At 36.6% G+C, this 27,399-nt stretch overlaps 1 protein-coding gene across 3 annotated transcripts in view; it reads right to left on the bottom strand.

Annotated features, from left to right (window-relative positions):
* Positions 1-27,399, bottom strand: part of PHACTR3 (phosphatase and actin regulator 3) — a 91,607-nt gene that overhangs the window by 62,763 nt on the left and 1,445 nt on the right. The window contains exon 1 of one of the 3 annotated variants that reach the window (XM_065754425.1): positions 4,410-4,488. The exons of the other annotated variants lie outside the window; for them this stretch is intronic. The gene's annotated coding sequence lies outside the window, so the exon portion shown is untranslated. Of the gene's footprint in view, positions 1-4,409; positions 4,489-27,399 lie in introns of those variants that run through there. 3 annotated transcript variants of the gene reach the window in all.

Raw genomic sequence — 27,399 nt, 5'->3', positions numbered from 1 at the left:
GATACAATGTTAAGAAAATGATGGGAGGTCACCTTTTTAATTCTTCACTGTGTGTGGGTGAAGTTCAGCTTTCTAGTATAGAGGCTAGTCTTGTGTTTTTGTCAAAACTATCTGTACTCAGTCTCTTCTTCCTGTCTTCTCTTTGTGCACTTCCCTGATGATGCCTAATATTGCAGAGGTTTTCAAAAATTTTACAGCAGTGATCCTGTGTCATCCAGCAAGGGAGATCTATGTGCACTGTGAAATCATATAGTTCTACTTACTGCATAATAGCAAGTTCATGTTTAATTAGATTTCTTTTTTTTTTTTCATTATCCAGCCTGCATGCACAATTGTCATTATTTCACCCATGGGCTAGTTTCACAGCTGTATGGATATGCCAGACTGAGGCATCTGTTTGCACAGCTCCTCTGTGAATCTGAGAACAGGTACATTACAACCTTGACATCAGAGCATCATTTGTGCCTTTACCACAGAGAGCAGAGAAGGAATTCCTCTGCTTAGGTCATGGCAGCTGACTGATACTGAGCGATACTGAGCAGGAGAGTGCAAGTGAAAGCAAAAGGATGCTCCCAGGAGCTGCTGGGGCAGGAGGTGCCATGATCTGTCTTCTTTCTCAGTCACTGGTGGATAACACTGTCGCTCACAGCTGAAGTGCAAAGCCTTTAGGGTTGTGGTGGTGCTGGTGGTTTTTTCTGTTTGTTTTTGGTTGCTTTTTTTTTTTTTCAAATAATTATCCACAGATTAGAAATGATTTACAATTTTTGCCCCATTTATTTTGAAATGAATCCTGAGCACCTCTCAGGACAAAAATTCAGACTGGCATCTTTTCTTGCTGGTTCCAAGATGAGCTGTTTGGAGAAGCAGCCATTTACTTTTTCCGACATACTCTACCCCAATGTCTTGTCCTGAAGAGGCACTGACAAGGGCTATATGAGGAGAACTGGAAAATTCTGCTATTGATACTCATCTGCAGTATACATTTCCTTAAAATATCCACTCCTGGCATGTTTAAGAGTTTCTTTTCAGTCAAAACTAACATTTCCAAAGTAACATTTAAGTCCATTCTATTCACTTGATGTATTTTTTTCCCTGAGATGGTTGTGCAAATATTAACAAGCTCTGTAAACAAGAACAAGCCACACAGGAAGAAGTCCTCCTTAACTTGGTCCGTGAAGAGACATTTGGCACAAATGGCTGTGTGCGCAGTATACTTCTTTCCTAGTTAGCATTTCTGGCAATAAGCCACTTGGGTATATTTGATATGCTTTTATCTTAAGATTAATTTCACATTTGCTGCTGCATACCTCCAACATGTTCATTCTTGGTTTAGATCTCTGTCATAACATGATTATTGTCTGATCCCTACTGAAAGCAAAACAGCCGCTGTTTGCGTATGGCTCAGGCTTATCTAAAGTCATGAGCTCTGCAGACATGTCAGGTAGCGAGTATCTTTTTGCACCTCCCCCCTCAGAATTCAAAAATTATTGTTGCAATAGTTGCAGGCAACTTTTTTGGAGCCTTCAGAGAACACCGAAATATAAGCTGTGGGGGAAAAATAAGTAAATAAATAAAAGGAAACAATGAATTGAGAAATAAAAATAATGATTTTCCAGAGTTTTAAAGAGCTGGATATAGATCAGATCCTTTCCTTATTCTGGTACTGCAACCACAACAAACTATGTGTTTTCAAAAATAATTTTCCCAGGGCAGATTGATAACAGATGTTATAATAGTTACAGCTGTTAAGAAATCAGTTGTGCTATTACTGGTTAATACCAACTGAAGATCTGCCTCAGGACTCTTCAGTAATAGGTTCAGAACTGATCTTGGCTAATCTCCTTGAGAAGTAAAGAAATATACTTCATAAGCATTTGAAATTGTAGGAGGATTTCTGGTGTCATGGAAAGTTCCATCATTTTCAAACTTGTATGTTGTAGTTTTCAGTTGTTGGAAACAATGTGCAAATTTTACCAGTTTACACTAGGAAATGTTGACTATATCAGATCAGTCATTCATCTAATTCATTCACTATTCACTTTCTTACCAGCTGCCTCGGTGAATAAGTGCAAAAAAGGATGGAAAATATTATACCACTGCAAAGCTATCTCTCACAGACATGGCTTTCAGAGATAAGAAACAGAAAAAGCAAACTGAAGCAGTAAGGCAAGCTGACCGCAACAAATCAAACAGCAATCTAATTTAGTTCACCACATGGGCCTTTGGGATTTTCATACCTTATGTGCTTAATCAGATTTATGATGATGTCTATTCATTAAGGAAAACATTTTTATTTGCTCAGGTTAGTAGATTTCCTCCTCCAAACATCTTTGCGCTGCACTCTTTCTACAACATCCTGTTAAGTGTTCAGGTCAAAACCACAAAACATGAGATTGAAATACTGTATCTAGGGAAACTTAAATTAAGATGTTATCCCCAAGAACCACTGAAAATCAGATGTTGATCTGATGTTATGTGGTAGGTTTGGGGCTGTTTTAATTTTTATTCTGAATTTCTTTACCAGAAATCATACATCCATGCTGCTGCCTATATATTCCTAATGTGGATTCCTACATGATAGTCTACAGTCATTCACTGAGAATTGTATTATGGCTTTGCTGCTGGAGTTGTGAATGGGTCAGTGAAATATGAGAAAACATAGATGGAGCTCAGCATTAAGGCTGCTAAATATGACCTTGGGGAAATGGGTTCTCTCCCCTACTTCTGCCAGGCTGTACGTGAGACACAGGACTAAGTCATTTAAATGGAGTACTCCCTTTGAAACTAACTAAAGTTGATATACAAAACCTCAGGTATGTAAGAATTTACAACAGAATTTAGCAGACTCTATTCTCTAGGCATATAAAATGCTGCCTAATCTAATGTTCTGAAAAAAAAAAAAATCATAGTAAGTGCATCTTAAGTGAGGTAGACAAAACCAGTAGCTTTTAAATCATTCTCTGATACTCTGCACACTCCTCGGCTATGTAAGGTGGACACAGGAGCCCCAAACGACTCAGAGCTATTTTGGAGCAGGTACCGTAGTGATAAGCACTACAAAAAAAGCTTCTGAATACATTAAGACTTCTGCATTCATAGATTGCTGGAGAAAAACGTGTGTGATCATGCAATTAAAGGCTGCATCTTAATGCATATGCACAAGAAAGCAAATGATGGTTGCATAGGCAACCATAATTCTGGCATTTCCTAGGCTTCTAATGCTTTACAATCTTAATAACGTGTTTTTAATATAGTGGATTCCCAGTATGTAAGATGTAATTATCTGAAACTATGTCTGTGATGCTTTCTAAGTATCTGGGCAGCATTTTGTTTTTATCCTTTAAAAGGATCCTGAAGAATAATCATTATTTAACAAAAATATCTTTGGCTTTCTTTATGCTTCACTTTCATGTGGAAGCCACAAACAGATTTTCACATAGCAGATGAATAATGTGTAGGAAGAGTGAGAAAGGAACGGAATTGAGTTTTTCATTTTTTTTTCTCTGAAATGTATGTGAATTTAATTTCACCACTTTATTTCAGTCATAATGCACATCCAAATTTATAAAAAAAAAAGATCTCCTGTTTGCTTCACTGTCTTGTTTCATACACTACTGAAACTCGTGCTTTACAAAATACATTTTTTCAACTCGTTTTTCAATTGTGATATATATTCATTTCCAACTGAGACTGAATTGAAAATGAGTGTATATCAATGTCTCGATGGTAGGCAATGTAAAAAAATGCCACATTTTCAAACTATCAAACAAAATGCAATCATAGGTTTGTTGGACAAATGTTAGATAACACAACCTGATTTAAATGTTTCACAGAAGTAAAATTTCTTAAGATGATGGATTTTTTAGAGAAATTTTCTCCCATCAGTGCCAGAAGTGGCCAGTTATCCTGCACATCTAAACTAAAAAGCACTGTGACACTTGCATTCTCCATCCATCCCTCTGCACCCCACCATCATGTAGTACACAGTTACACAATTAATCTGTCAGATGCATTAATGTTTCCTCGTTTTGGGGGGAATACATTCATGACTATGAAATATATGATTACTTTTCAGAGAAGAAAGTGTGAAAGAACAGTTTCACTCTGCCAGCTAAAACCAATGGAATTTCTACATTTGTAATGATCACAGAGACAATGTATTCTTGATACTGTATCACAAGAAAATTTCATAGGAATCCTGATTCCTTCATATTAAAAAATAGCTGCATGTCCTCAGTCTGTAATCTCAGAAACGATAAAAAAATGCCCAAAGCTCTAGAGCAGATGTCAACCCACCTCAGTTAAAATACCAAGTAAATATGATAGCTCAGTTAAATCAAATAAGACATCAGTAGCAGAAAGCGAGCATTCATCCAGTTTTCTATTCACTTCTATTCCTTGCTACTTACCTCTGAGGGCTGATGCTTGCTCAGAGCACACAGAATGCAGCAGCTCAGTCCAAGAGAGAAACCAGTTATTTTCCTTCACCCTCTGTTATGCCTTGAAACTCCTTCACTTATTTTCAAGATGCATAGAAATACAAGGATGGACCTTCGGGGCTCTATCCAGGTCTGTTTATATTATGTAAAATAGATGAATGCTTTTCCTATTTTAACCATGAAAATCATGCCTTCACTGACAGGCGCCTGGATCATTAATAGTATGCTGTATGCAACTGTGAAAACCCACGTAATGCTCAGAAATGGGCTCAGTTTTCTAAATGAAGAACCAGACTAAAATCTGCAAACCAGCTTGTCTTTGCTGAAGAAGTTTCTCTTTTCCTCAACTGTAGAAGAAGCTGGAAGTCACTGTTGGCTAGCAAAGGCTTTTCACTGGAAAAGCTGGAGGAGACCTCTAGACTCAGCTCAGCACCAGAATTAAACACACTGGAGTGTTATGGCCTCAGACAGCTCCCACACCAAACTTGTGATTCTTCTCTCCCAAAGCAATTTTGTCATACAGCAATGTCAGCAAACTGCTTCAGCAGTTTTTGAAAAGATTCCAACTTAAATCACAGTACCAAAAGCCTGCTTTGGGCTTTACCCTTATTATTTTTTCTAGAATATTTAAACTTCCTATTATTCCCCATCTAGTCTTAACCATACTTTCCAGAATGCAGGAAAATAATCTTTCCTTCCTGCAATCCCAAATGCTTTCATTAGGGAGACTTAACACTGAAATGTTTTGGAAAGACAGATGCTCCAGATTTAAAAGAAACGAGAAGAGACAACTCTCAGTGAACAGCTGCATTGCTCTCAGCTTCAAGCGAGCTGTATCTCAAAACAGTTCTGTATGTTACTTTGTCACTGGGAACATATTATTACCATCTAAATTTAAAAGCAGTGGCTTTCTTATGTGAAAGCAAAAGCAGACTTAAAACCACAATGACTGTTCTGTTCAAGTATTCTATGCCAATGATGCAGAAAATAATTCCAAAGTGAAAAACAGTTCTTGTTTTAGGGGGTCTGTGCTTGCAGTGTTTCTGGGCAAAAACACAGGTAAAGGAATTCTTGCACATTTTCAAATTAGTTGATATTCACAATTCTCTGTTAAAATCTCATTCTGCAGCTGCTTCAGTTTCTCATTGGCTTTTCAGAAGTACTTTGTCCCTACCAACAGGCACTACTACTTCACATCTTAAGGGGTCGATGGACATTGAACCCATGTTCCAAAGTTATCATTTCTCAGTTCTAAAGGACAATACTTCTAAAATAAAGGGAACAATCTTCAGTAGATTTTATCTCCAGTGTTCATGCAAATGAGCCCACATCTGAGCACAGAGATATTGCTCTTTAGACAGACAGTAAAATTCTTACATCCTTGTATGGGAACTGCTGAACCACAGCCTGAACCACTGATTGAACACCTGAGGTGAGCACCGAGTCAGCCATGGGGCCACAGGTGAAGGTGATATACCTGTGTGATGGGAAGGGGTGGAGCCTGGCTACACCTCTCCCAAACCCCATTTAAGGGCTGACCACCACCATTTTCTTGCTGGTAAGACTAGCCTTTCCCTGAATGATTTCTAAATATAGAATTGGGTGGATAAATAATGTTGTGACCAAAATACTGGATAGCTGGGTAAAGTAGACAAAACATAAAGTAGTGTTGTATTTTATTTATTTATTTTAAAGTCTGTTTTACCCTTTTGAGTACAGCTTCAACCTTTTCATTTGTTGAAGGTGTGGAAAAACTGTGACAACCAAAGACCTAAACTTTCAAATTTAAATAACAAACTTTAACTTAAAGTTAACTATCTGACCCAGCAACATTCCAGAACATGTTTAAATATAAGTATGCAGTCTTAGCAAAGTTAATACGATTCATCTGTCTGTGAGATGCCTTAGGTGCAAGCATTCTTTGCTTCTTAGATGTTTAAATCCATATTTACTAAGCATCCACGTACCTGAAATTTATACACGCAAGTTCGAAAATCTAGCAAAAGCTTCTTAAATCTTTTGCAAAAACTAGAACTAAGACCATCTCTATTCTAGAGGTGTATATGAATCATTACTCTTTTGCTTACAAGAACTGGCTGTGAATCAGTGGAGGAGTTGTGTCACGGTCACATGCGTTGTACTGGAGGACTTCTGAGGCAAACAGCAAAGATCAGTGTGAGCTGAAACTTCTGGTGCAGGACAGTACTAACAGATCAACATGCTGAAAAATGTCAGTGTTTTATAGGTTTTATAATGGACAAAATTGTCAAAAAGCTTGGAAAGCTTAACTTCAAATTTATAACTGCTCCTCTTTAGCAGGACTTAGGCTTTATTCTGCTTTTTTGCATGAGAATCATTTTTAAACTTCCATATGGGAAGCACCTCATGCAATTTACACTGTAAGAGTAAATAAACTCTAAAGTGAACTTGTGCCTTGTTAAAATAACTCTTTAAGAATCTGTGAAGGACTTAGGTGTCTTTGTGAACAACAAGTTGACCATGAGCCAGCAGTGTGCTCAAGAAGACTGAAGGCTGATTTATCTATGATCAGATTGTAAATTAATGATAGAGATTAAAGTTAGAATACAAGGTATTCTTTGCTAGCACCAGATAGTGAGCTCTTTCACTGATGTTAGGGAACGCCCCATCTTCTGCAGTTTTTACTTTACCCTTTGTTTCATAGTCTTGCAATTAAAAATACATCAAATTGTCAAATTTACTGGGTAATTATTGCAGCAGGATGTAGCACAAGCTTGGTATACCAAACCCCACTTAAGATATTGTTTCCCCATTGAAGGTGGGGACAAATTTGCTGGGCTACCTCTTGAAAATACAAGGTTTGCTTCTGATTCCTGCTTTTTAGGAAAAGAAAAAATAAGTGAAAATTTGACAGTATACCAGAACATTAAGTGCTAATTTTAGAACTCCTCAAATAGAATCTGTAGACATTTTGGAACACACCAAAGTAAAAATTGCATTTGAAAAATTCCTGTCAAATAGGTTTTAATGAAATTAGGACTGTTATTTATTCAATATTTCTGAAATACTCTTAAGTAGTGTTTGTATTCAATTTTGAGATGAGAATTCCTTCTGCCCTCTTTCTTCACAATCAACATTTTAAAACAATTACTCTTTAAGTCAAAAATTCTGATTTTAATGCTTTTTTTCATTTCAATACACTTGACATGCTTTGAGTACTTCTTTACTACTTCAATAATTCACATTTGTTACCTTGCCTGATTTGAAAATAACATTGCAGTTAGTAAAAAAAAAAAAAAAAAAATAGACCAGATATTCCAGTGTATTCCAGGAAGTATCTTTAAAATGTCCTACACAATATATTAAAAAAAAACCAAAGAATTTATATTCCATTTTCCCCATGTCTCTTGATCAGGATATTTTTGCTTTTTAAATGTGCCAATAACTTTTGTTTTCTTAAGAAGGCCTTTTGTTATTTTTTTATTTTTTATTTTTTATCACATGTCATAAAAATTTGTTGCATGTGTAAGCAATTTAATGGTTCACTGAAAGGTTGTTATGCAACTGGATTGTGTAAAATCTTGTCCAAGCCCAGAAATTACTGCAAAGGGGAAAGTGAGAAATTACAATGCTTTCTGTACTGTAGCTACTCTGTTTTGTTTTTTCTACCCTGTGAATGTAAAAGGGAAGATTAAATACCTCATGTTAAGAGAACAGGAAGAGATAGGTGCTCCCTATTCTCAGCACAGTCAAGACTCTTAGAGTCCGACAGCAAATATATAGTAGTAAAAACATTTTCTGTAGGTCTGCTGTTTTTTCCTGTTTCTTCTCACACTGTTAAGTCTTACTTGACAATCTGTGTTTCGCTATCATTGAAATTCTGGTGATCTTTCAATAGAATAATCAATCAGATGGCAATTTGCATGCTATATGGAAGTATGAGTTTTGTTTGCAGTCAATTCTGAAAATGTGGACTTTGTCATTCATATACAGAATAAATCATTAAACAGATGATTATTATCATAATGTATGTTGCATAGCCCATAACCTAGAAAGCATATTTTCATTATTCTGATGACTAAAACTGGGTACTGTTTTTATGGATGTACATCTAAAACACCGTGTTATGAATTGGTGAATTTTTATTCAGTAATGATTCATAGATTGTCTCGTGTCTCTCTTGATCAGCCTCCCACAAAAATAGCTATAAACATTTGAGACAGGCAGTACATTAATCATAGTAAGACTGTGATATACTGACATTATGTCTATCCTCAGAAGCATACATCTATCTCTATCAATTAGTAATGGGTGTAACAGTGATTTTTAGAGTGTAGCAGAGATCACTCCACTATTCAGCACCAAGGTCAGCTCAGACTATACACAACCTATAGAAGAATATGAGCTAAATTCATTAAGAAGTCAAAATCTCACTAAAGGAAGATCAATATTAGTAAAACACTTCATGGAAATAAAAAGATAGAAAGAAAAGATGGATAGAAAAGATTTTAAAAAACACACATAAAACTAAGTTGTATTTATCAACTACATTATTTGCAGAAGATTCTATGTGGAGTATAATACAAATAGTTAAATGTGAGATACTATTTGTAACGTTCTTTGCTCTTAGTAATGCTCTTAATAATTCAGATGTGATGGAAGAAAAGCCATAAATGTGCACTGCACTTGCATCTATTTTTCTTTGAATTGCCTAGTACAAAATATGGGCTAAATTGTGCCTTTAGGCACAGTCTTGAATAAAGATCATAAATTGCACAATCTCAGAAGACATGATATTCTAGCACAACTCCCTCTTTGCTTCATGATAGGGCAGCCACAAATTACTTTTTCAGAAGCAGTCCATGGTGCGTCTGCAATGTCTCAGATGCACATACTTACACCAGTATGGCATTGTTACAACAAAAGTCTATTTCTCTTTGCTCTTCTTCTCTGCTCCTCAACTTCAGCTGCCATAGAAGGATGTCATAAAGAAAAGAATGTATATATGATCCCTCCTATGCAGGCTGAGACATTTTCATATACATTTTCACTCCATTAAACAGATGCAGTCTTTCGAAAACACAGGGTTTTATTTACTTACTTATTTATCTTTATGTAGGTTTAGGTGACTTACATTTCATTTGAGTGTGGATGTGAAACATGGAGATGCATTTGGTTAATTAGACTGAGATTTATCTGTTCCTAACTTTGAATTGATCTAGATGCATATGAAATGTGAACTCAGAATGCCCAGTACATAGTCCAAGAAACCCAAATTGTGGTAAAGTTAGACAGTGTTCCAAAGGCAGGAAGTCTGCAATGTGAAGTATCACTAGAGAGAACACAGCAATAATGTATATGGGAAATCACAAAAGGAAAAGTCAGACACTGTACATTTACTTAAATAACTGGTCTGATATAATACTGCACACAAAGATGTTTCAGCCTAAAAGTTCTCCTTTAAATGTATCAAATGATTTGTGTAGATGACAATACTTACAAAAACTAACCTAAATAATCTAATCCTGTATGCTTGGAGCAGCTTAATTAAACAACACTAAATTTGCATGAATACTCTCAGAATTAAAGCAGTCTTAATTCAATTTATGTTCATTTACTTTAGAAAAGAACAAAGCTAAATTAAATTGAGCTCAGTTTAATTCTGGACACAAGTGTCCACATAGACTTTAATAAAGTTTAATTAATCCACTTTATTTTCCTAAGTGAAACCGTATGGATTTTCATAGTCCACATTTATGTAAACAGGCTCTAAACACTTATGATATCTCAAGACTTTTATTTTTAATTACAATTCCATATGGGCTAATTTAAAAGATACTAGGAGGATCAAAGTATTTGAGGATTGTCCTTAACCGAAATTGTTTTTTCCATCACTGTAAAAGACATTTCTTACATACTGTTAAAATTACAGCCCTTAATGTAGTTCTTCAGGCTGTAAGTCTATCTACTGATAAAAAACAGAAGTAGCTAGATATAATTATTTAGAGAAAAAACAGCGTTCATTTAAATTTCTGGCCTACAGATGACATGTTTAAGCATGTTCCTCTGCAAAATAGCGTACAGCATAGTAATTGGATTTTCTAGGTAACGTGCTAAAACCACAATTTGAAAATATTTTTGGACGCTGTCCCAGCGTAAATCAATCTTACAGACTCTGAAACTGCTAAGACAGATCCTGGAATGGTAATTAATTTCATATCGTGATTTTGTTGTCAAAGATACTCTGATTTATAGCTGCTAAGGGCTCTAACACAACAATTGTAATTTTTTTAACTTTCACTGTTCCCAGACTGGTTGTGTCCTCTCATTAGCTTCAATTTTTTAAATATTCTTCTGTTCAAAGGGTGAGAAACTCTATCTTTGGCTGCATCTCTGTTCAAATCACTGCTTGTTAGGCATGGCTCGTGTTAACTGTGATTTCAGTTGGCAGGGCACTAGATTAGCTTTTGACATCAAGCCAACATTTAATTTTGTTTTCTTGAGTCATCTGTTACCAGTTCCCATGACAACTGATCTTCTAGCCTTCAGACTTACTAGAGAGAACCATCAGAATGGCCAGGAGTGCATACAAGGAATAGTTAGGAGTTTAACTTTTCATCAATGGGAACTAAAAAACCCTTTCATCTTTGTGTTCACCAACATGTGACTTCTGTTCATGAAAACACAGATGTTCTTATATTAAAGAAATAGAGTGAGCAGTAGTTTTTAACCAAGAAATCTGTTTTAACAGTTTTCTACTACATCTACAAATTGAATGTCATTATGTATAAAATCATGCAATGCAGAGCATAGTGAAAAGATTTTTACATTATCACTTGCATAGGAGGAATAATCCCAGTTGATGACATCTCAAATATGGATTCATTTTGTTTTAGAGTCCCTGTACATTTCAATTTATTGTGTCACAAATGTGCAACTTAGATAAAGGAAATATTTCAAGAGGACGTCATTAGTGCACTAAGTCAATCCAGAGCTTGTAAAAGATAAGACAACCAATCAAAATGTTATTTGAGCTTCTTGAAGCAAAAATACTTTTTTGCTAAAAATACTAGTCAGCATATATACTCAGTCTATGAAAGCATAATGACAAGAAGCAACCTTGCTTCTCTTCTCTCCTGCCCAGTATAAGCAGTTAAAACAGGTTTTAAAGACAATGGGGGTGTATGTGGGAGAGAGTGAAGGATAAGAAAAGAGAGTATGTCAGTTCCTCAGCTGGAATTAACCATCTTGATTCCACTGAAGACAGCCCTTTCCTCCAGCTGAAAACCTAGCCCACTAGTAATCATAAGTGGCCAAGTATGTTTGGTACCAGTAATAATGCACATAACAAAATGGCTTTTTCTTACAACTTAACCCCATTTGAGTTTAAAGCTACCCAAAAAGTTGTGACTAAAGTCAAAGTGAAGCACCACCATGGCTGTGCTGTACGATTGCCATCTTTGAAGACTACAATGGAAACTAAATAAGTGCCCACATTAACTCCAGCAGTTTTTGCTGTAATAGTTCAGACTGTGAATTCAGGCTCTGTGTGATTGTTTTACAATGAATTTGGCTATGAATGTCATTTATGCAGATGCTGGCATACATTCAAAAATGCTGTATTTCATGTATAGCTTTTATCTTTAAATATATTTTTTTCTCCCCTTTAAAACAGCTCATATAATGGGTAGAGCTAAAAATGATCTAATAGTTCACTGCTATTTCATGTCATGCATGAAATTCAAATTGTGAAGATAAAAAGGAGATCTTTCTCTCTAATTCTCATCTTTAACTAGCTAGCTCTCTGTTTCTTGAGAAAGGCAAAACCTGTTCATGTTTTAAGTCAGGATCAGTTAAATAAAATACCATCTGAAAGTCTGCAGAAAGAACATCTAGAGAACTTGAGGAAAAACTAGGTTTTTTTGACTGGCTGAGAAAGCAATACAAATTAGCTGTTCCTTGTTAAGATAATAGAGTGACCTTAATTTGTTTGTACATCCCTTGCTGCTTTATTTGGATGCAATAAAAGTCAATATAGCTGAGCAAATAATTCCTGATAAGTAATATATTTGCATCTTCTTACATACTATCTGCATATTCTCCTTGATAGAATTGTAATTTTCCTGACACTATCATCAGTGTACACCTGCTAGATTATTTCTGTAAAGTGTTCAAGATTTGTGTGAATTCAGCAACTAAAGCCGAATGGCACGGCTCAGTTCTAGTCCAGTTCCTTATGTCAGCTCCCTCTTCGAGTGCAACGCTTAATTAAATTTATTTGCACATGTGCAAAACATATGCTTGGTTGTTCAAACTTTGCTTTGTACAGATGCTGCTTAATTCCATTAAATGAGAAAGACCACCACAACTTCTAGGAGAAATGAGCCAAAATAAGAATAGCTAGAGTCAATTGAATGTGCTTTCTAGACTAAAATGACTATTTGGTACATTGTTTATGGGAATTTTAATATTTTGTCTGTTTAAAAATGCTCTCAAATAAGAAATTGTGATTCGAATAAACATGGATTATGATATGCATCTCTTCAGCACAGTCCAATGTAGGGCATTCTGATATGTATATTGAGACACTCCTTTGGATTTGGATTTTAGGTTGGCCCATAACCAGTATGAGTTTGGACAGGGCCATCTGGGAATGCACTCTGTGTGTAGCTGTCTGCCCACTGCAGCTTGCTATAATTATGTGATCAGTGTCTTGGGTCATACTGTAAAGAAGCTGACCATCTTCTATCCTCTAAACCTGCTCAAACAATTCAGACATTTAATCCAAGACAGTACATTTATTATCAACAAAAGGAATAGGAGCATACTGAGAATTTCTGCGAAGAGGCTTAATTGATTGATAGTGCATTGGGTAGTGAATGACTAATTAATAAAACGAGAGCAGAATATAATGAATTTTTTCTTTGTACACAAAAGGCATCATTAGAACTCTTCAGCTGTCATTAGCTCAGTCCCTTCTGCAGTGATTCACTCCACTCCCTAAGAAAAGTATCGCTGCATTATAAAATTGCCAGACCATACAAATGATAACAACTGAAACTTTCTGGATTACCCACTGGTTCTATGAACTTACAGGACAGTTTGCCAATTCTTTTTTGCAGTTTCATGGTAAGTTGGTTTGTGTGGATATTTTAAGGCTAATCTCATCAGAATTTTCAAAAAGACGTAAAGAAAAAAGAGCTATGTTTTAATTGGATTCCTTCACTGCATGAAACATTCATGTCTCTTGGAGGACACTACCTGACTTATTCTGGAAAGGAACTAACACATCTTAAACGTGGAGAAACCAAAACTCAAAGTAGATAACCCTAATGACAGCTCCTGAGTTTGTGGTTCTTTCAGACAAGCTAAGTGTCACTCAAACTAAAATGTAGCCCTTTGTAAATGGGTATGAGAAGAATTTGTCTTCTGCTGTAGGAAGATGATCACACCCTAGGGGTGTGAAGCTCCAGGGAAATTCCCCCTGTCTAAACCGTTGTGGGATAACCTTTTTTAACCCCTCAGATCCATCAAGTAAGCCATGCTTAAAGCCACTGTGGCAAAGAGCAAATGGAGTGACTGCTGGGAATCTGAAAACAGAATATAAAGAACAAGATGTGGGATAATAATCCTGAAGCTTGACTTACCTAGGCTTAAAAATGACAACAAAATAAAACTAACAAAGGAAAACTGAATAAATTAAAAAAGAAAAAGGGAGAAAAAACAATCCAGCCAAATTCTGACCTCTATGCTATCTAGTAGGATCTTTCACAGGTAGCTTCTCAGGAAGGACTACAAAGACAGATAAAGGGATTTTTCAACAGTCACTTTCTAAAATCTCTATATTTCTAGTAAATATGACAGCCCTAAACTAATCAAATACATTAAGAATCAGTCTTTGATTAAAAATAAGCCTTATTTCCCCAATCAGTTTAAGCAAATAGTCGGTTACAAATAGAATTAACTGAGCTATGTGACTGTGTGCTAAAAGGTTTTGAAAATTCAGTATAAAAAATGCACAAAACCAATATAGTCATGGCAACTATGTATGAAGGGAGTTCTTATACATAAGAAAATGAGTAAAATCAAATGCTGAAATATACAAATCATTTGTATGCATAGAAATCCCAAGAGTGCATATGCAAACCTCTCAAGTATGCCTGTTAGTTATTGTAATTGCCATTAACATGTGCAATTACTTGTTCTGCATTACAATTCTAGGTGAATGGTTAAATCATCCACAAAACTATGAATAGCTGAAAAATTCTACTTCTGTCTTCTGATCACTTCATCAAATCTCTTGTTACTTAGTAAACGAAGTGTATATAATGGACTAACAAACTGCAAACTGTATCTGTGCTTGAAGTAACTGCAGTATTCCCAAAAGGACTAAAATTCTGTTGTTTACAGAATAAGAATTCCACATGCAATAGTAGTGAAATTGTCTATCCCATGAGGCTTAGTCACATAATTGGGATGGGTTATTTGTGCCACTTCAAATGTTAACATTTTTGTTATATACTTTTATGTATATATGTACACTACACCATTTTGAATTTGTTGATTTGCACGATAATGAGTAAGGCTAAACAAATAACACTGTAATACTTGTGATCCCAGAGCTGCTGCCACTTTATGAAAATGATAGTATGTGTATCTTTGGGAAACAATTACTGTAAATAACCCATCTGTCATGAAAAATAATCCTAAATAACACACTTGCCACCTCAAATATACTTAGATGGCAGTGGAATAGATGAAGCCTTCTTCACATCTCAGAAGGCAGAGTGAATTCTGAGCAGAAGAATAATGAAGTGAAGCAGCTACTTAAAACCACTCCACACATACTATTTTGAAGTTGAGGCTTTGCAGTCGTTCCTCCTGAAAGCTATCCAAATGACAAGATGAGAGCAGGAGCTCTGGGTCAGTCATCAGGCTTGCTGCATGGGTGGAATGCCTATATAGGAATCTCAGTGATATTTCAGGATGACACAAAACGTCCAAGTTATCAGCGAGGTTTTTTTGCGCAGAGGTGTATGTCACATACAAAATGAGGGAATAAAATGTTGATTTTGAAGAGGTCTCATTAAAAATTTCACAATAATAGTCCTGATTTTAAAGTCTGGACCAGCTGTGCTATGACTTCAGGCCCCTGATGTAGCCCCTCTAAAACGGGGTTACTGATTTGGTACCCTGTTGGTGTAATATCTGACTCTAAGCAAAACATACAGTATTGCTATTAGCAACACAAACTTGACAAATTTTGAAGACTTTATCAAATACTAGTGTTTTCAGAAAAATATTCTAGTTGTATTTTTGACCCAATTGAAGCAACTTCCATTAGCTGTAAAACTAAGTTTAAACTTCTGCTCTCTAGCTTTGCTCTGAGCTTATCAGTAGCTGTTAACTTCTGAGTCTCTGACTCCACAAGAGCCAGGAGCCGAGGACCAGCTGCCCAGCCCATTCATGACTAAATGCCAACCCCAATAGAGCTATTATAGGCCCCTTGGAAAAGTCTCCCAGAGTTGTGTAACAGCACAGTTTCATTTACGTCATAAAAGCAGCTTCCGAAAAGTTGCCAACGACAGCAATGTAGTGAAAAAAATAAAAATGAAGCTTTACTTACTGTGGCTATATAAACCTTGCCTCGTAGCTAGCTGTTCTTTCAACAACGTAAATATGCAATTACACATCTATTCACCAACATTGCAGGTGCAAGCTGAGCAAACCATGTGTATAAATGTGTGTGGGTGTGTAAAGACTTCATTATGGTGATTTGTTAGCACAGTGAGTGAAGCTCTATGTCTAATGAATGTGTAAATTGGGTGCTTAGCTTACTTGAGTGAAAAACAGTTCTACCATTTGGCGTCTTTAGCCTATCCATCCCAAAAAGAAAAGAACTTGAAAAAGAAAGAAGATAGTTTCATTTCTTGTCAAAGTAGAAGCTTCCAACTAAATCCTAACCCTGACTTCTGGTACTGTGCTTGGGATTCTAACAATGAAGAAAAGTAAATACAAAGGAATTAGTTTTCTTGAATGATATCTTACTCATATGCATGATATGCTCTTATGTAGTATTAGAATTAGAGGTGTCACATCTTGTGTTGTCATTTCTAGGACAGAAAACTGGGACTGCTAGCTAGCTTTAAATCATTTCTGGCATTAACGAGATTCTGACCAGAGGCTCTTTTTCATGTTCAGGATATGCACTGCATTATTTCTTATTATATCACAATACATTGCAAAGGAACAGCTAAGTCATCAAGACTAATCCTTTAAATCTTTCTTCCTTTACCATGTCAGACAAAATAAGACTATGCCTTATTTCCGTAATCTCTCTTGTATTATGAGAATATTATGATCCGTAACAACAACAAAATCCCTAAACTGCATGCATTCCTGTTGGCTCTGATATGTTTTGCCTTGTCTCTTTCTGTTAGAAGAGATATTTCTAAGTCTGTATAATTTCATTTTAACAGGCGCTATCAGGCTAAAAATCATATCATTAGCACAGAGCAGGAAAAAAAACACACAGTTCTCTGCTGTTTAAAAATCGGTGTTTCTGAAAAGGCTTGGTGTAATACCCGAGGTTCTCCTTCTTCTTCAAGAAACTATCTAAAATGAAAGTTAACTTTGAAAATCTAGGGTACGTAGTTCAGCTTTTTTCTACTTGGATACGTTTATTTAGATTAATCTGTTCAAAAGTAGTTCTTGTTGTCAGACAATTTTACATCATCTAACAAGATCTGAAAAACATTTCTGCAATGCTTTGATAGAAACTTGCAGGGGAATTTCTTGAGTTAAATACTAATTAATTAAACTCACTAGAGGTAGGCCTCCATTTCCATTAATAGGATAAGAAATGTGTATATATAGAAAAGCATAACCTACTCATCAGAGATATGTCCCTTTGGATAGAGTGAGAACATTATCTTATATACTCTAAAAACTAGGTGGTATTTTGATAGCATCTTAGCTGCTAGGCACATATTCAATAACTTAACTCTTCTAAAATTATTTCATCAGAGCAGCCAAAGAATTAATGACCTCAAAATGCATAAGCTCTGTGTGTGTGTGTGTATGTTTGTTTTTATTTAACGAGTTACTGAGAAATACTTCTGAAATGCTCAATGGGCAGAGAAACAGAAAAAGATTAAAGTCCAGGATGGGAAGTGGAATGAATTTTCTGCAGGTACAGGACACAAGAGAGCTGATTATATAAAATACCATCTCCTGAATACGATAGATTTGTAATGCCCCAGGTCATAGTTTTCTGGCGGTTTTTGAAGAGGTTGGTAGAAGAAATAGAGGCCTTTGATGTATAGGAATAAAGCCTAAACACATCCTAGATGTAGTGTTATAAAAGCAGGAATGAGGAATATATAAGTAAAACAGAAGAAGCTGTTTTCTGTAACTTGATGCTTTTTGCTGCTAGTTTCTTCTTCCAGAAACAAGTTTTTAATGTCATGTTGTCCACATTAACTTCAGAGCTTAAAGGCAACATTCAACTAAGGATGCACGATTCTGTGATTCTGGTATGGCTAACAGTAAAGGACACTAGTGACCCTGTGTAGGAGAAATGCTAAGTCACAACCTGAACCAGTGATAGAGCACCTGGTAGGAAGGCAAATCCAACTCAGGGGAGCTCAGATGCGTGCAGTGCACCGAGTGACCAGAAGAGGTGGAGCCAGGATCCACCCCTTCCCAGAGCTTATTTAAAGGTTGGCAGTGCAGGCAAGAATACCTTGCTGGAGATCCCTGTGTACTTGAGGCCTTCCAAGTGTAAGCAGATTCTTTCCTTTATTTTTATGCCCACAGCTGTTGCATTTGAGCAAATCCTCACTTGCTGCAGCCTGGGACTTTACTACTCTGCTATCATTGCTGCACTTTCCATTGCATTACAGTGTCACAACCTGCTAAGTATTATCTGAAAGGAGTGGCCTCAGTGTGAGCTCAGTTTTGTTTACCACCAAAACATTCATACAGGAGGTGTGCTACAAGTGCCTCAAGTAAATTGTTTTCAGCCAGACATTCACTTGGCAGCAGAGGCTCCAGCCATAAGTAACAAATGGGATTTTTGACAAAGTAAGATCAAACCAAAGACTGAAAATGGTGCAAGAGCAGGAAGGCAGGATTTGTTGACTTCTCTTACATCAGGAACACTCTATTAGCAGAATAATTCAAGAGGTGTAGGGGGCTGCTGCGTTGGCTAAGGCTAGCTTATGGAACAAAAACCAGATGGCAGAGAAGTGGAAAAACTGTAGAATATGCAGACTGAAAGGTAAGAAAAAGTTGCAACAAACTACCTTTACACAGGAAAGTATAGGAAAGCTTCAACTCAATGAGATAGGAGGAGTGTCAGTTTTCTGGGTCAGAGGCTATTTCAAAGAGGCTTTCTTGGAGTAGAGAAGAGAGATCAGGATACATTTCTGTTAAGCACTGAGGGCCCTTTTAAAAATGTTTTCATTCACACAATGTTCTCTGGGTTTTTGAAGGCTACTTCTTAATGCTTGTTAAACTGATCACTTTTGTCTTACTTTCAATTTATTTTTGTGATCAAATTATAGCTCAAAACATACACCGTAACAGTAAGGTGCTATCTATCTTGACATATTCTTTGTGTTTGCCTTAAGAAAATACATATCTGCATCATAAATTAACCACAGTTGCAGGGGTTCAAGCAAACTAGCCTCCGGCAATGGCTGACGCTTGCTGCTATTGCAGATCTAGCAGAGTCATGGTTTAGGTGAGGATATAATTTTTTGTATCACCCTATTCAATTCTGAATTAGTATCAGCAGTTTACACCAAAATAGTAAGTTCTTCAGGACCTCTTATGTTCCTTAGTAACAGGAAATTCCCAGGTGACAGAAAGTTCACTTATGTTCCTCACTTGCAGATGGCAATGTTACAGACTGACGTGTTCTCTAGAATGAAGTATTTCAAATGTGACATGAGTAGTTTATCTCAATTTTTCCATTAATTTCCTTGAGTTAATGATAAATTTGTTACTTTAAGCTAATAGTATACTAGTGGAGAATTTGTATGGAGTGAAGTACTAGGCTGCATTTGATCTTTTCTAGAGCTTTCTCTGCATAGATACTGTTCTGAATATTTATTCTATGCTTCTAAACGTTGTAAAATGGAAGAAAACAAATGAGCTGTGATAGAAGTAAACATTTTAGCTCAAGTTTGAAATAGTCTGAGAATGGAATGCCTTTTTTCTTGATGTTTCTGCAGTGCCAGAAAGTTGCTACACAGACAGCAAAGTTGCTAAAATGGAATATATAATATATAATTTAGAATTTTTAGTCCATCATTATAAATGCAGAATTCACACAATTGTTGAAGTCCTGTCTGCAACTTCAGAGAAACCCCATTAAGTCAACCTTATGTACATTATCATGCATTCTAAGCAAGCCAATTAGGCAGGGGATTTTGGTTGCTAGAGAGAAGCTCAGCTTGCAGACCCAAACTTGTGAAACAATCCCAACAACTTGGATTCCCAAGACCTGCCATTGGAAGTCTGTTCAGCTTTGCTCCCCATTTCTGCAGGTATCCCTGAAGTGCCCCCCACTCCTAAGCCATTTTCAGCAGTGAGTTAGGCACACTGTTTTTTTTCAAGCTTCTACCATCACTTTCTTTCTGCTGCTGAAACAAATTGAAACATTCAAAATTCAAAGCTTTCAATTCATCTGCCATGCTCAGAATGGAGGGGACATGACATCACAATGCTGACAGTAATTCAGTGGTCCCTAAAGTGTCTGTTCAGCGGTGTACCTGACCATAACATGTGCTGGTTGAGAAGAAATATTTCTTAACTATTTCCTTTCTCTGCCCAATCACCACAGTTCTCAAGCCCAACTGAAATAATGCTGTCACACTACATATTGTAAGGGAAACTTTCCAGACTCCAGTTCTAAACCTGCTGTCATCAGCTTCTGTTCCTTGTCTCCCCCTTCTCTGCCTGTCACATGTAAGCAAAAGCACTTAACCTTGTAGGCTAAGGTATTCTTATGATGTATGGTTACTCCTTGCAAAGCAAGCTCATCACCTCTCATGCAACAAGGCAGGAAAATAGGGAGGATTGTGTGGTTCCTCTGTAGAATTGCAGTGAACACTTTCTGTTGGGAAGGTCTGCTCTACGTAAATATTCTATACAGATTCATATAATGTATGATGAAAAGATTGACAAGTACCTGCATGTGCAAGATGCTTCCTTCCAGACTGATATCAATTAATGTTTTGTCTGAATTTCACCAAGGAAGCAGGACTTGTTCGAGATGGTGAACAAACTTGCCCAAAGCACCAATGTTTATGTATGTTATGTGAGCTCAGGTACAGAAGACTGACTCAAATATTTCATTTTGTCTTCATGTGTGTTCACTTAGACACAGACTGGAAGCAAAGGAAAGGGTGGCTGACTTCAAAGTTAGGCATGCATGTTTCTCCTAAATAGCATGATCTCGGCATGGTCAAGAACACTGTCCTAGACCAGATGGACCACTGCACTGATTCAGGAGAGTATTCCTCATATCCTTATAAGAAGTGCAAAAATTAAAAAGTCTTATCACATAATTAAGATTCAGACTTTTGTGAGCAACTGAATGAAATGCAACAGACATTCACCACAGATCAATATAGGCAAGGCAGAGGGAAGATGGCAGGCCCTGAGGGATGTAGCAGCCCTCAGAAAAGGTTGAAGGCTTCACTGGCTTCATATAATGCAGTGACATAAGTCCAGTTTCTGGTTATCCCAATGGGATGGGGTTTGAGGGTATTAAAATATAATATTAATAATAATAAGTGAACATGAGCTCTCTCTTCATTGTATACATCATAAAGTGCTTTATGAATAAGAACTTATTTTAAATCACAGGTTTGCATGCATGAACCATGTGTGATTACAGGTTATTACCATGCTACTGAAAGCAAGATACTCTTTGATTAAGATCATCATACTGAAATATTTATGCCAACTCAAGCATGAAGCTATTGACCTGCTTCAAATAGTTATAGGATGTGCTCTCTAGGGCATGTATAAATTGGGTGTACATTATACCATAAATCAACTTGAATTTGAAACAAAGGTATGGGATTTGAAGGCACAAAGAATCCATTGTATTAGCATATGAACTCCAGCTACATTTGGAAACAAAAGTATTATATTTAGCTTTACTTGATCTTTGGTATTTACAGATCTAATCTACCTAGAAAAGCTAGAGTAATTAATTGTAGCTATTAAATTTTAAAATGCAAAGCCACAAATGTGGTTTTAAAATGCCATAAAGGAGCAGGAGGGAGGAAGGAAGGGAATAGCGGACAAACAGATATTTTATGATCTCAATTCTCTCTGTCAAGTTCCCAACCACTTCTGCTTCCTATCAAAAAAAGGGTTTTAGAAGGTAGATTAACTGCAAAGGGGAAGGAAAAGTATTAAAACAATTAAAAATCCCTTTCTATATTTCATCAAAAAGCCCATGGTTTCCCTTTGTTCTCCTATTAAATGAAACAGTATTCAGCATAAAGCCTCAACTAGCAAAGGCTTATAACAAATAGAAATTCTTGTGCTAAATCTCAAAGTGAGAGACCAGACTTGCCTGTGTCACATGCATAATCTGTTTTCTGTTATGACACTGGAAGCTAGGGAACAAGAAACTGCAGATACATTAAATAAATGAATTATTAAAAAATCAATATTCTCCAACCTTACAATGAGAACTTGGCCCTAAAAATCCAGAGTCAACTTCCAGTTGTGTCACCAGCATGCTATAAAAGCTCGGAGAAGGAAATTAATTGCATCTCAATTCACCATGTGAAAAAACATGAGAACCTCTTGTTTCGTTTCACTGCTTTATGTCTTTTCCAAATTAGAAAAAGCTAGTTAGAGTCAGAACAGTTTCTCTTTATATGCTGCACAGCAACTGGCACAATAGTGCTTTATGTCAGTTATGACCCATAGGTATTACTCAGACTAGAAATTTGTGCTTGGAGAATCAGAGCCTGAATCTTCTTTTGTAATCTGTGATAGCTCTTTTATGATACATAAAAACATCTGAAGAGTTAAGGAAAGAAACAGAAATGCCCTTTGTACTGAGTATAGAAGAGACCTGTAGTACTTCTCTATGTTGTATGAAATACTGCAACTCTGAAAAAGCCCTTTTTTGGATGGACAGCGTGCTTTCAGGGTTGTATCTTTAGAACCTAAGAATTTCTTCAGCTAGATGCAAATGCATTATCTAATTCCATTGTAAAATGACAGTAAGAAAGAAAAACAATCCTGCACAGTTTGCAGATTGTACATCATCTCTGCTGTTCCTGCAACAAAACATAATTGTGAAGAACTTGTATGCACTTAACTAGGTTCCTTCAGGTGCATGGCAGAGGAATCCCAGGAACTAGAGAAGACAGAATATTCAAAACATGCTTGAACTAATAAACTTAATTCTGATTCAACAAGGGAAACAGAGGATATGAGAACCTGCTAGATTAGATAACTAGTGAAAAAGCTGTTCAAGGATATGCAATAGGAACACATACTCTTAATTCTGATACTCAAGTTTAGACCCAATCTTTTATGTGTGACAAGGTAAATAGCAGCAATGAGAACAGGAGACTGAACAGGCACCTGGAGTAGCAGAGCACAGCACACAGGGTCTGTGATGTGGGAGCACACATCTGCACCATGCAACAGTCACTTAAGCTTGCACCTTCAAAGTGAGATTCAGTCCAATCATGATTCAGTCCAATCATAATTCAGTCCAGACATAAATTATTGTAATGATCGGAGGAAAACAGGACTCTGTTATTCTTTCGAGGGTTCCAAGGGGAAAAGAAAAAAAGAAAAAGCTCATAAAAAACACCAGCAAGAATTTCCCATATGCTGACCTGACTCCTGTAAATTCAGTCTGTGCTATGATGGTGTGCAATGAGTATTTCTACTTAGACAAAAAGGTTTAAATACCTTTACAGCAACATTCAAACTACCTGCCAACTTGGGATTAAGGAGAAACAAAGCTCTAAAACACTTTTTATTTCCTCATTAGATGTCTGTATTTCATTTATAGAAATCTAATGGCTAAATACAAGTCTCCTAGCTGTGATAATGGTCAGATCTTGGAAAAGCCTTCAAACAGCCCTCAACATGAATAGCATATTAATAGATTTCATTTCACTGCTGCAAAAGGTAGCATTAAGACATCACATCCACACTCTCTGTCTTGAATATCCCCAAAAAATAAACTAAATAGTTATAGTTTCACTAAGTAAAATATCCAGGCAACCAGCATAATGTAGCCTGTATTAAGCATTCAACTTGTTCAGTTATCTGCAGCACAATAATACCACACTATTGTTGCAAATCTACACATGCAGTACCAAAATTACTGGGTATACTCTACTGCTGTTTGTGCATAAGTCCCACCTGTGCAACTTGCCTAAGCACCCTGCACCCATTCTCCTCTCCACAAATGAGAGATTACTCTCCCCTCCTGGAAAGCACTGGAGAAGATCTGCCACAGATGAATCATGTACCAGGGAGGAAAGTCTCTGAGGCAGGAGGAGATGTTCCACTGCAGGACAGAAGAAGGAAGGGAATTCTGTGTTTCCCTGAAGGACAAGAACTTGGGGTCCACACAAATCGGATCAGCAAGAAACTGGAGAGCTGAGAGGAAAGAAGAGCTTCCCAAAAGCACGACAACTCCTTTCTTACAGATTACCTAGCTTTGCACTACTTGGTGATATTGTGGTGATTTTTATGGTGCTGTGTCAGGAACTGGACATCCCACAAATAACAAATGCCCTGGGGAGCTGCACAAGACTTAAGTTTGGATTTCAATGGAAATAGGATATTAAGTTGGAATGTAAATTAGTATCTGTACATTTCTAGTCTCAACTGTGTGTTCCCCAGTTGAGGAAGGCTTTCATCAGAATTAGATGAGGTACATTCTGACTTTGAATAAAATAACTTAAAATATCACAAAACTTCATATATATGAAAAATATGGTAAAGTTATGAAGTGGAGCAAAATCATTTCCTAGCTGATTTAATTTTGGTTGTAAATTAGTACTGTTGTGTCTTTTCCCAACAGTAGGAAAGGAGACCTGGCACAACTCTTTTTTCATAGGAAATGCCATGCAGGGCAAACAAATTCTAATAACAGAACAGACTACTTGATAGAGCAAAAAAATGAAATAGAGACCAAAGCCTTTCTGGTAGAAGAAACCTACGAATATTTTCATAAGTGGGCTGGTTCAAGCATTAGTATCAAATTTGATAATTTATACAACAACTAAGCATGGATAAGACTGGAAGTCCCTGATTTAAGTTGCAGTGATTTGAATGACTGCAAGAGGATGACAGCACCAGCCAGCTGACAGGCAGGACATCAACAGCATCTTTTTTTGTCCTCGCATTCACTCCACTATCAATTTTCTTGAGTCTTAAGTACATGTTTTAACTTATGCACAATTACAGGTTTTTCTGAACTATGGGCCTGGAATGAATAGTTTTACAGCAAAAGTCGCTGGAGCAGATTTAGAAAGCTTTACCAATCTGTATCTGTAGTCCAGTTGTACCCATTTCTCTTTGCCTTTCCTTTGCTTCCTACAAGCGTCCAGAACCCAAACCTTCTTCGCATTTAATAAGTGTCTGAATGTTCGAATCCTCCCTGCCATCAGCTCCCAACATCAGACAGTTTGCTAGCGTAATGTCCTGATGGCTAAGGAGGAAAAACAAGACATCCAATTGCTAATAAGTCCCCTAATGCTATCTGCAAGACTCAAACCCAGAGAACTTACTGAAGCAATAAATGTCAGCAATTAGCACTAATTAAAATCTTTATCAGCATAATCTAACCCTAAGAAGTAGGTCTTTGTTAGGCATACGAAGGGAATTACAGGATAGCTTATAGCTTAAAAAATAAAATGAGAAAAATAAAAAGCTCTAGTATACAATATTCCTATACTGAACATTTTACTGCCTCATCACTTTTCCTAGGCATTACTAAGGAGGCTTATGCCCCTGCATTACCTGTGAGGCTCTGCTTGGTTTTGAGTCATCCTTCAGCCCAGAGACAAGAGGAACACATCGTATCAAGTCTCTTCTTACAGCCTAGCTATTATCTGTCTGTAGTCTTGTTCACTGAACGCCTTGTCTATCTTATTTACTACAGGAACATTTAATAGTTTCTAGTAATGTGTTAGCTTTTTAAAAGATTTTTTTTTTTCGTGTTAAGAAATTTGCTGTAGTCTGCAAAGATTACATCTCTTTCAGTAAATCAAGTTTATAGAATAGCTTCTCATTTCTTCAGTAAATGTTTTGTGAAGAAAAACGCAATAGATAATAAGCTTTATTGTGAAGCCTTGATTATTTGATGCTTGGAGTAATTGTAACTTCTGCTGGCAACAGTCTGGACTTGGAGCACACAGAACTTCTCACATCTTCCAACTTCTCAGGCTCCTGGAACCTGCCAGCTACTTAGTTACTATGTCATGTGTCACTGGAAGAGGAGAGTCCTCTTTAAAAGTAACAAACCAACCAACCAAAGCTTTTGTTTCTCGCGTGGGAAACTCCCTTTGAGATTTGATCTCTACCAACAGTTCATCAGAAAATTGCATATAAAGGCTAACAAGATGACAACAGGATGGTGAACTAACACCTGCTGCCTGCAGCCCTTGAGTATGATGTTTACATTACTCGCTATAACCTGAAAAGAGATTACGTGGTCCAGTGATAAAGAACCTTAAACTTGCAGGACAGCCAGCAAGTCCTGTAACCATGCTGTGTACTGACAATCAACTGTTAAGGTGGTGTCTCAAGAGAAAAAGGAAAATGAAACACTGCATCGGAGTTTCCTAAGGAAAATACATGAAATACCTACTGACACCTCTACTTTCTCAGCAGCCTAGCATCACTGAAATCTCCTGGATAAAGCTTGGCTAAAATAATAATTATACCAGTAAACAAGGAGCATAAGTCACATGAACACCAGGAAAATCTCTGTAAAATAGGCAGACTTCATCTACCACTACATTATCTGCTTAGATATCCTTTCCTTACAGTAGACATAGAGAAATGGATTGGTGTAGAACAAACCTACCACGTCATGCATACAAGAAGTTGCAAAACAAGACTAAACCTCCAGCAGAAATACTTTATTCAAATGCCATAAAAAAGCAGGAGTGTTTCTGTAAATATCCTTCAGCCATACCCTTGTTTTTCTATTGGTTTATTTGTCTGCACAATTTAAACATGCATTTCCATTTATGTCATACATTTATTTTTTAAATGAACAAAGATTCCTATGTGTTAGTGCTTCTCTATAAGGCTATAGTCTGTGAGAAGGACTGGGATGTAAACACAAACTTGGCACTGTTCAGCACTCCTAATGCATTTTACCTAAGTATTTTGATCCACAGATAACTATTCCAATCATATAATACAAATGACAAAATTATTTTTCAGTGTAACATTGTAAGACTAAAATACGTTGTACGGTTTAGCGTATATAATTCTTAAAGTAATACAAACTATATTTCAGCTTTTTGAGTGATTACTTAGAATAAGAATAAAATATTAGTTAAGTAATTCGTTTAATTATCTGTAAGGAACATACAGATGTTGTATCTGATAAATTTAAAGCAGTATGCAGAGAATCTGAAAAGCTTTCTGAACATGCCAACTCTACTACTAATTATTTTTTATCTACCTAGACAAAACCCATATGTATTTAGCACCTTCTGTTTCTCTCTGCATATTGATGTCCATCATGATACCTTAAAAGACATATTTCTTGCATATTAGAGTTGCTTCTGCCATGCAGTGGGATGCTGTCTTATCGGATAAAGTCTGCTCTAGGGGAGGAGAAATGCTACTTGGTATTGATAGCTCTTCCTCTTCGCAGAAGAAAAGCAGAATGTAAATATCTTTGTCTATGTGTCAGACATGTTGTATACTTTCTTTGTTGTATATTTCACAAAGG

The sequence above is a fragment of the Cyrtonyx montezumae genome, unplaced genomic scaffold, assembly GCF_038088225.1.
Source record: "Cyrtonyx montezumae isolate F1298 unplaced genomic scaffold, pur_monq_1.0 scaffold_9, whole genome shotgun sequence".
Classification (NCBI taxonomy): domain Eukaryota; kingdom Metazoa; phylum Chordata; class Aves; order Galliformes; family Odontophoridae; genus Cyrtonyx; species Cyrtonyx montezumae.
The sequence above is the reverse complement of the archived record's forward strand: the minus strand, read 5'-3'. Positions and strand labels throughout refer to the sequence as shown.